Source organism: Octodon degus, unplaced genomic scaffold (genome assembly GCF_000260255.1).
Source record: "Octodon degus isolate 3935 unplaced genomic scaffold, OctDeg1.0 scaffold00027, whole genome shotgun sequence".
Classification (NCBI taxonomy): Eukaryota; Metazoa; Chordata; class Mammalia; order Rodentia; family Octodontidae; genus Octodon; species Octodon degus.
Window position 1 is genome coordinate 18,025,795 of NW_004524603.1, and position 10,216 is coordinate 18,036,010.

The 10,216-nt window shown below is 35.6% G+C and overlaps 1 pseudogene; it reads left to right on the forward strand.

The window, feature by feature from the left end:
* The first annotated feature begins 1,960 nt into the window (after positions 1-1,960).
* LOC101566778 lies at positions 1,961-2,807 on the forward strand (annotated as a pseudogene).
* Positions 2,808-10,216: the final 7,409 nt, after the last annotated feature.

Here is a 10,216-nt window from a genome sequence, read left to right on the forward strand (position 1 = left end):
CCTCAAATGCTATTAATTCATGTATTTCAGCTAAGCTAGTGTCCACTGCATTTGTTCTGGTTGGGCATTGTGTTTCCTCCATATGTTTCTGCATTTGATTCTTAAGTTCAGCTGCAATAAATTCAGAGTTTTCTTTTTTTTTATTCCAGAAATTAATTCTGCTCTGAGCTCTCCTATATCTTTCTGCTGTTGTTTATTTACTTTGGACGCTATTGAATCATTTATTTCAGCTGAGCTAGTGTCCTCTGCACTTATGTGTGGGCTTGAGACCTGAGATTGCATTTTGTTCCTTATTTTTATCATTTCATTTAACACTGACCTCTGGCCTTTGGTGTAGTGCTTTGCAATTATGTCCTTATCATTTAATGAAATTCAGGTACTAATATAACAAGTTCTAGTTCATGCAGTTGTGCCTGGCTTGGGTTGGGCTACTTTGCTCAGCTCTTTACTGTTGTTCCCCTTGGAGGTGGGCCTGCTGTACACCTCTGATAAGATGATCTGTTCCTGGATTAGTTTGTGGTTTTGACCCTAGTCTTACTGCAGGGACTTTAGCTGCAGGGTTTTACCTCAAGTCTGTATGGTAGGTCTGGGCTGGGTCTGGAGAGGTATGCAGGGGCGAGAGAGCACAGAAGCTCTCTCACACACTCACCAGTGTTGTGTTTTGGTGGGTCTGCAGGACTCTCAAGAGTGCGGCAGAAGTTCTTACTCAGATGGCGGGCTGTGCTGGGTCTGGCCAGGCAGGGGAGGTCCGGATAACAAGGGCAAAGGCCTCTTACTCGGTGGGCCTGGGTGGAGCTGTGGGCACAGGCCAGAGAAGAAGCTCTTCCCTACACTCACAGGGCCTGGGGTTGGTTGGATATGGAGGACCCAAGATGCGGTGGAAGTTCTCGCTCAGAGGGCGGGCTGTGCAGGGTCTGGTGGGCTGCGCTGGGTCTGGCCGGGTGGGGGAGATCTGGAGAACACGGGAAAGTGCCTCTCTCACGTGGTGGCCCTGGGCTTGGAGCGGTGGGCAGGAGCAGGACAGAGCAGAAGCTCTCCCCCACACACAGGCCTGGGGTTGGTCAGATATCTATACATACTTCTATAAGCATTCCTGATAAATAGACCTTTCTTACAGAACCTTCGATACTAATGATAAAGCTACATACCATAAGATATCTATAAGAATCAGTCCAGAAAACAAAATAAAAAATGACAAGTTGCAGAAGCAAAATGCAACCCCAGACCTCCAACCCACCAGAACAGGTGTAGATCAATGAAATAGAGAAAATTGGAAGCTGCCCTCTAGAACTTTCCAAAATGACAGCAGCAGAAGTGAAAAACAGGGCTGGAGAGATAGCTCAGTAGAATAAGCTGTTGCCTGGCAAGTGCAGGGTCCTGAGTTCAATCTCTGGTACCACAAAAAAAAAAAAAAGTGAAAAACAAATATATGTGGCTTTAGAAAAAAATAATCTATCAGGTAAAAAAAAATCACTATCAGAATGAAAGACATTAGAGAAAATAAAAATAGTCAAGTTTAGGAAAATGATTTAATCATGAATGCTGAACATAAGAAAGAAATGGAATCTATGAAATATATCCAGAAAGACATTCAGGAGATTAAGAACTCCACTGAAGGTATACATGGCAGTTGAATGAAGGTGAAGATAAAATATTAGATCTAGAAGACAAGATGATGGCTAATGACCACAGAAAGTAAGATATGTTAAAAATAACAAGGGATCATGAAAAATCAATCTAACAACTACAAGATAAAGCAAAGAACAATGTAATATTGATTGAAGTCAATGAAAAAGCTGGAGATAGTGCAAATTCCATTAAGAAAAAAAAACTCTTTACAGAAATAGTGGCAGAAAAATTTCTAAACATGGATAAAGAATTTGACATAAAATAAGTGCAGCATTTCGTATTCTAAATAGATATGGCCAGCTTGGTCTGACTTTCACAGTCTTAACTGGGGTCTCCATATGACACCTTGGGGAAATAGGATAATTGAGTGGCCTATGTGAATCCAATAGCAATGGACAGATCAAGAGGTCCAATCCAGTCTTCAGGGCCAACAATCCAGGATTTTCTGAATCAAACCAGGCCTACCTGGGAAGAAGTAGAAGAGCAACTAGAAAAGAAAAAACAAGCTTGAAGACTTTGGCTGAATTTGAAGAAAAACAAATGAGAATTGGACAAACAAACTAGAAGAGCACAGAGAGAAATTACTAAGTGGAAATGAGAGTTCATCAAAAAAAAAACCAAAAGAAAAAAGAAAGAAAGAAAGAAAGAAAGAAAGAAAGAAAGAAAGAAAGAAAAAAGAAAGAAAGAAAGAAAGAAAGAAAGAAAGAAAGAAAGGGAGAGAAAGAAGAAAGAAAATAAGAAATCTGGTAGGTATTCATCTTTTTCTTCATCAGGCTCTGATTCCTCCAGCAGTTCTTCAGGTTCTGAGGATGAGGAAAAGAAAAAAGCAAAAAGGAGAAAGAAAAAGAAAAAGAACCATTCATATAAGTCTTCTGCAACCTTCGTGTCAGAAACTGAGTCAGACAGTAATGATAGTTTAAAAAAGAAAAAGAAGTCAAAGGATGCAACTGAGAAAGAAAAGGACGTTAAATATGTACCAAGAAAAGAGAGATGTATCCTGAAGATAACACTTCTTCTTCTGAGTTCTTGTCAGAATCAAATCATACTGAAGAACTATGAGCAAAAAAGAGGAAAAGCAGTGAAGAACAAGACAAAGCAACAGAAAAACAAAAAAGAAAAAGAAGCATAAGAAACACAGTAAGAAGAAAAAGAAAGCTGCTAATTTAAGTTCTGAGTAACTGTAAAAGTAACAAAAACCTGGGGCTGGAGAGATGGCTCAGTGGTCTAAAGCACCTACTTGGAACAAGCTTGGCAAAGCACAGGGACCGTGGTTCAATCCCCCAGCACCACATGCCAGCCAGCCCCGCCCCCAGGTGGGCTGAGCTGGCCACACACACACACACACACACACACACAAGAAAAAAAAAAAAAAAAGTAACAAAAACCAGGACTCCCCTATGAAAAAGTACCATATCTAAAGAAATTTCACATGTGAAATTATGATGTATTCACCAAAATACATGAATTTTCTTGTTCTTAAAAATGGTTCTTGGACTATTCAATAGGCACTTCAATGCTGCTATGTGAAAGGGCCATAATTGTTGCTTGCTGCTTGAACAACTAGTTTTTCTCTTCTACTGTGTGACAACTTGGGAGATAACACACTGCAGTCACACTCATGGTTAAAATATTTGGGAAGAAAGCTAACATTTTTGCCTAGAAGTATCTCGTGATAACCAATAGGAAATGAGTCTGGATACATCTTAAGGTGTAATCAGAAACAGGTAGATTACTCTAGTTAAATTTTTTAAAGTAGGGATTACACTAATATTTTGAAATCCTTACCCTGTAAATAAGTGTATCTGAATTTTGTCCCCCTTGTATACTTCTTATTTATCTCAGGATGGAACTCTTAGGGTGGAGGGAGGGGTGGTTTGCTGTCTCTTTAGCTAGCACAATAGTGTACCTTTGGTCATCACACCTACACCTGTGGACACAGTAGCCATGCTTCCTGGGGTGGTCAGAGCTGGGTACAAGCCCTCTTGCCCTTTACTGAGCTGAGTGACATCTGTAGACTTTGTCATCTGCTGCTTTGAGTGAACCATAGAAATATTCCTTTGCTGTGAAAAATCCCCAAAGCTCTGAGTTCACCTCCACATAAAAACTGAAATTTTTTAGCTTTAGAATATATAGTCATTTGAATTATTATTGTTATTATTATTATTATTATTATTATTATTTGTATTTGTATTTGTATTTTAGTAGAGGATCTACAGGGTCTCACAACATAGATCAGACATTGTGATCCTCCTATGTCCAGCCTCTCAAGCACTGGTATTACAGGTACGTGCCACCATGCCCAATCTCAATCACAGCCTCAGCAAGCTCAGGGTATGGGGCTGGCATGGCATGCTGGGGATCGAACCCTGGCCACTGCATCAACCTATGAATTAATTTTTGACCATACTTTGACTTTGGAGAGGAATGGCTTCATATAGACACTGGTACTTTTTGAACTTAATAGCTAAAGATTCTAAAATGCATGTTTTATACTGTTAAGTTTTAACGAGTCAATAAAATTTTATGTAACTAATGGTAGTTACTTTTTTTGTATGAATGTTATTTGGGCTGCAATGCTTAGCTTTTGTTAACTCTTATTTGTATTGTCTTAAGATCATTACTAAGTTTAATGGCACCCTTGCCAAGATATTTAACATGTAAAAAGCAGGTTTTGAGATTTTGTTTTAAACAGCTTCATATTGAATCTGAGACTTAGAAACAAGTTGAGTGGCAGACCAGGTATGCTGTGTCTCCTTACATCAAGCTATTGTCAGAATCTTAGTAAATACAATTCTTTAAAAGTTCTTTGTCTTTGTATATTTTATCTAATACTGACAAGTTAAATTTAGTGAGAATTGCATTACTGCTCTTGTGTCATATTTTACTAAGATTTTTGTGCCATATATATATTTTGTGAAACCAAGGATTGAACTCAGACTCAGGGGAAGCGCCAGGGAAGTACTTATTCTACTGAGCCATCTCCCTGGCCCCAAGTGCCTTGTATCTCTTACTGAATTAGCAGGAATGTTAAAAGGAACTGATAAATCATTTTCATTTTACATTTTAATATAATCTGGTAATATGACATATAACTTGATGTACAATTTTGCCTGTTACAGAGGGTTGCTAATTATAGTGGTATCTACACAGAACATTTTGGCATGACAACAAGCTGAATAAATAGCTATTTTACTTAAAAAATAGCCATGACCAAGTAAATCTATAACAAGAAATACAAAAATCAAGATTCCAGAAATTCAGCACAAGAACAGAATGTTAAAAGCATGTAGAGAAAAGAAACAAAGAAAAGAAAAGTTCATCAGAATCACAGCAGACTTCTCAACACAAACCTTCAAATCAAGAGCTTTGAATGAGATATTTCAAGCCTTAAAAGAAACAACCTCCCACCAAGACTGATGTATCCTACAAAATTATCTTTCAAAATCAGTAGGGAAATGAGATATTTCCATAGCAAATAACAACTGAGGAAATTCTTGAGCACCAAGTCAGCTCTCTGAAATGTTTTGAAGGATATTTTAGAGACAGAAAGTCAAGACTACATCTCATAAACACCAATAAAAATAAGTCATAAGGCAGGGCAAGCAGGCACTCAGAGGCGAAAGACAAGAAATCAACAACAGAAAAAATAGTTGAATAGTATAAGCCAAGACATATCAGTGATAACTATCTATGTAAATCACCTCAATTCACCAATCAAAAGAAACAGGCATACTAAATCAAGAAGGAGGATCCAACAATGTGCTGTGAAGAATAAACACATTTACCTCAAAAAGAAATATATAGTCAGTAATTAAATGAATGAAAAACAGTACCCCATACCACAAGAACGCAGAAAAAGAGCAGGGTTAGACATTCTATTTGCAGACAAGATTAACTTCAAGCCAAAAGAGACAAAGAAGGTTACTACATACTTGATTAAAAGAGAAAAAGAAGGCCATTGTGTACTTGTTAAGGGAAAACTGCAAGAAGTGATAAGAACACTAAATATATATGAACCATACAGGTACACCCCAATTATATGAAACAAATATTAATGGATATGAAAAAACAAACACTAACAGAATTGTAATGTAGTACCTTAATAACCCACAATAGCAAATAGATAAAAAGAACTATCAGAACTAAGACAAACCTATGAACAAATGAAATGGACTTAGAATTCTACAGAGCATTACACCCCACAATATCAGAATACACATTCTTCTTACCTGCTCATGGTACATTTTCCAAAGTAGACCACATATTAGCCCATAAAATATGCTTAAGCATTGGCAGAGGAATCAAAATTATCCCAGGTATATTATATGATGGCAGTGCAATGAAAATGGAAACTCATGGCATAAGAAACCACAAAAGCTATATAAACACGTGGAAATTATATAGTAGCCTCCTGTACAGCCAATATATCACAGAGGAAATTAAATAATAAATTAAACAGTATCTACAATTAAATGATAATGTTGATACAACATACCAGAACTTAGGAGATATAATGAAAGCAGTCCTAAGAGGAAAATTTATAGCAGTGAATTTTCACATCAGGAAAACAGAATGAGCTCAAATAAACAATTTAATGTTGCACCTCAAACATCTAGAGACATGTGCTGCGATATCCTGTAACTCAGTGTCTTCCAAAATTTTCTGATCAAGGAGATTATGGGGTCACAGAAGGAAGTGATTGATAATGCATAGTGTGCCTAAGGAGAGTCACCTAGAGAGAAAGAATTCTCTGAAGCTTTCACAGAGAGCAAACTGGTCAAGCAATGGCAATGACTGATCCAGATGGCTGACACTGATGAAAGATCCACAAGGCGCTTTACATGGTTCCAGGGTAAATCCTAATGGCATTTGACTGACCTTGTCAGATAGCAAAAATTACATTTTGAGTTACATAGGTCATGCTTTAACTTGGTTTTAATCATCCAGCAGAAAAGTTTAACCATGTGGCATAAAAGTAAAACTATATTAATATGCTGAACTGTAAAAGGCTCACATCAACAACTTTAGACAGTTGCTAGTTGTGCTGATAACTCACTACTGTTATGGTATTGGACTATATTGGGTTATTTTGTTGAATTCATGTATGTACAATCTTAGGTCTGCCATCAAATATGAAAAGACCCTGTAATGACTTCTCCAAATACAGATTTTCTAGCAGCAATGGAATACCCATCTCTGAGAAAACAAGATAAAAAATGGGGCTATAAATAAAGGACTGCGTGTGTGTGTGTGTGTGTGTGTGAGAGAGAGAGAAAGAGAGAGAGAGAGAGAGAGAGAGAGAGAGAGAGATACAGAGGTATATACAAGATAGGATAGATATACAGCTACTTTCTCTTAGTTCAATGAGAAGAAAGTTTTGTACTAATATTGTTTAGACAAGATATCATGTCTACATCTTGTCCTTTGAATAACTACTATGACAATAGTAGTTATGACAACAATATGCAATGTATTAATTATTGTACCTGTCATACTAACCTTTTTTATTTTTTTCCATAATTTTATTGAGAAACAAATAGCAATGAGAGAGTTTCAAATCAAATTGGTAGGACAGTTCAAATAGTTAACACATTGTATACTGCCTTCCTAGTGGTTATTTGTTGTACAAGATGCAGACATGATGCCCTATTTACAAATATCTTTAGAACAAATCTCTCAATTCCTTGAATTAAGAGAACATAACTATATATCTATCCTAACCATTTTGAATACAGATAAAAAATGGTCATTCATCTGTATCCCCTTTTTGTTTACTTCCATCATTTGAATATTATAAGTGTGTTAACTCAGCAAAATATTCCAAAATAGTCCAGTAGTCCATAATAGTATTGGGTCTTCTAATTGACTGGCAATGTCAGAAGTTGTTGACCTGAGTCTCCTACAGCTCAACATAACAGCATGGCTTTAATTCTTGTACTTCGTTTTTATACTTTTCTGCTGGATGGTTAAAACCAAGATAAAGCAAGACCTGTGTAACAAGAATTGTAGCTTTTGGATCTGATTAGGTCAGTCAAATCTCCTCAGGATTTATCCTAAGTCCCTGTACCTCAGGTTGTAAAACCTTTGTCAGTGTCGGCCATGTGGATGAGTCACGGCCATTGCTTGGCCAATTTGCTCTCTGTGACAGCCTGAGAGAATGTTTTCTCTCCATGTGACTCTCCTTAGGCACACTCTACATCTTCAATCACTTTCCTCTTTGGCCCTATAATCTCCTTGATCAGAAAATTTTGGACACTACTGAGTTACATGATGTTACAATACAAGTTCTCATGTGTCCTGAGTCTTAATTGACCTTGAAAGGCTAGGGCCAAAGTCTTGGCTTTTCTTGTGGCCCTTCTTTTTCTCAAATTTTTGGTCTACAAACTTAGGTTGTTAACCCTCCAGAAGAGAAGCTTATTGCTATTACCATATAATCTAGGCAGTTGAGCTTAACCTCACTATCTGTCTGAATTTCAAACACCTTAGGCATAACATGGAACAGGTATTTTTCATCAAGTATTGATATGTTAAACTTTAAGTCTCTAACTAACTCGTTTTGAAACTGTTTCACTGCTATTTTATCTTTTTCTCATTAAAATGAAAAAATAAATTAAAAAACAAACATCTAGAGAAAACAACATATTGAACACAAAGTTCATACAAGGGAGCAAATGATAAAGATTACAACAGAAATTAATGCAAGTGACACTAAGAAAACTATACAAAGAATCAATAGATTGAAGAGTTGGTTCTTTGAACGATCAAATAAAATTAATAAATGCTTAGCTAATATTATCAAAAAGAGGAAAAACAGGCTCAAATTCAGGCAATTAGGAAAGGAAAGGGTGAAACTACAGTGGATCAAGCAGAAATTCCAATCATCAATACCTACATTTAGAACTTTTACTCTAATGAAATGGAAAACACAGAAAAGTGGACAGATACATATGAATTGCCAAAACTGAATAAAAAAGATATAAAAATTCTAAATAACCTAACATCAGTAAATAAAATGGAAAATGTAATTAAAAACTTACCGAGAAAGAAAAGCCCAGATCTTGATAGATTTTCAGTTGAATTCTACAGAAAATTTAGAGAAAAATTTAAAGCCATTAATGCTGAAAGTCTTTAATGACATTGAAAGGGAGGCAATATATCCAAAATCATTCCTGAAATCAAGTACTACCAGATACCAAATCCAAAGAAAGACCAACCAAAAAAAGCCAATATACCTAATAAACATAGATGTAAAAATCCCCAATAAGATATTGTGAAAAATAATGCAGCAAATCATCACGAAGATTATGCACCTTGACCCAGGGTGCAAGTATTCATCCCAGGGATGCAGGGAATAGTCAACATATGCAAGTCAATAAATGTAATATACCATATCAACAGAACCAAAGACAAAATCACACGATCATCCCAACAGATACAGTAAAAGCACTTGACAAAGTCCAACATCCATTCATGATAAAATAAAACCCTACTGAAAATGGTAATTGATGGTGTTTATTTTAGTCTAATGAAAACCACTTATGACAAACCAATGGCCAACATCATACTAAATGGTCAAAATCCAAAAATTTTCACTCTAAACTCAGAATCAAGACAAGGATGTCTACCATTCCTACCCTTATTCAGTATAGATCTAGAAACATTAGCCAGAGTAATTACAGAAGAAAAAAAAAGAAATAATAAATAAAGACAGGAAAGAAAAAGTTAAATTATTATTGTTTTCAGATGACATGATACCATACATAGAAGATGCCTAAAACTCCACCAAAAATCTTGTAGATTTAACAACCAAATTCAGTAATACAGCTGGATATAAAATTGACAATAAATCAAGAGCATTCCTGTACACAAACTATTTTTAACTCATTATAACTTTATTGAATTATATAGCAAATAAAATTTATAATTATAAATTGTAGACAAATATAATAATGTGAAAGAATAAGAAGCATACAGAGTGAATTTTGAAAAATATTTCTGAAATGAATACACGAGATTAATAATAGATTGAACATTATGAAAAATTATTTACAAACTTAAATGAATATAATAATCAAAATTGTCTAAAATAAGCATGAAGAAAAGTTTACAGATCAGTCATATAATAGTTCACTATGTGCCAAAATCAAGAAACTTATATTCATATAATTAGAATTCTTAAGATAGAATGGTGTAGACAATAACTATTTAAAGATTTAAAATTTCAGATTTTAGTTAAAATTATTGCACCACATTTCCAAACAAAATGAGCTTTTTGCACAAGAAATATGAATAAAATCATACCAAGATACACAAAAATGGAATTTTACAAAACTAATTATAAAGAAAAAATCACATGACTGACACTGACAAAGGTTCTACAATCTGAGGTACAGGATCTCAGGATAAATCCTGAGGGGATTTCACTGACCTTATCCGACCCAAAAGCTACAACTCTTGTTGTAGCTTTACCTTGGTCTTAACCATCCAGAAGAAAAGTATAAAAACGAAATATAAGAAGTAAAGCCATGCTGTTATGTTGAGCTATAGGGGATTCAGGTCAACAATTTCTGACATTGCCAGTGAAGAG